Genomic DNA, 1049 nt, shown 5'->3' with positions numbered 1-1049 from the left:
TCTATCTATCTATCTATCTATCTATCTATCTATCTATCTATCTATCTATCTACACATGTTATATATGTGTGTGTATGTATGCACTAATATACAATTAGACTGTCTGGAAGCTTGTCATTCTCTCTAACTCCAATGGGCAGAAGCCTGAAGAATGTGGCCTATAGACTGACTGACCACTCACTTGCATGCTTCTTATTTCTGCAGATGAATACACATTTGGGGCAGAAATGTCTGAGAACATATGGCATTCCATTCTAGTGTCTGACTCCTGTCCCATGACTATCAGAAAGATCTTGTAACAGGGACAGCCTTGTTCCTTAAGGCCTTTGTTTCCTTCCTCTGCCTTCCCCAGAGTTCTTCCGTGGAATGATAGAAGGTGGTAGTTAGTGCAAGTTTGTTGTGTGTGTTTTCATCTCCCTCCTCATACATACTGTTTCACTTGAGCCTGTCTGGCTTCTTTCTCAAGGCCAACAAGAGAAAGGCCTGCATTGGCTTCAGACAGAGAAGAGCTTTCAGGGACTAGTGGGAGGGCTGGCGAGGCGCTTAGCAATGTGCTTGTTTCTGGAACAGCTTCCTGTGAGAGAAGTCTTGAGAAAGTAGAAGAAACAATGGGATTTTTATCAGATTTGTGCAAGCAGTGTGTGGGTGGGGCTGTCAGAGAGGACCCTTGGAACACAGCTCAGCACGTCCTCCTGGCTGGTCTTCGATCTCTGTGCTGGCTGCTTCTATATTCTCAGGTGGTTTGGGAACTAAAAGCAGCAGCAAGCTTCTCAGATGGCTCATCAGTCTGCATACTGACCTCCTCGAAGGAGGGCGGTTGTGAACCCTTTTCACTTCTCCTGTGGATGTCATCATGGTGTATTATCTGTATACATTATAGGGCCTTATAGGAGGACAGCAAATTTCAGGGATTTGTTTTCCCACAGAGAACCAGTCTCCATAGTCTAGCTACTAACTAAGAAAATAATATGTTTTCTGTAAGGAGACTCTGGTGGCAGACTTCCGGACAGTGTTGAGAAGGTACCCATGGCAGGTGGCACCTGCTTGTC

This window comes from Psammomys obesus, unplaced genomic scaffold (assembly GCF_907164565.1).
Source record: "Psammomys obesus unplaced genomic scaffold, mPsaObe1.curated_primary_1811, whole genome shotgun sequence".
Lineage (NCBI taxonomy): Eukaryota > Metazoa > Chordata > Mammalia > Rodentia > Muridae > Psammomys > Psammomys obesus.
The sequence above is the reverse complement of the archived record's forward strand: the minus strand, read 5'-3'. Positions refer to the sequence as shown.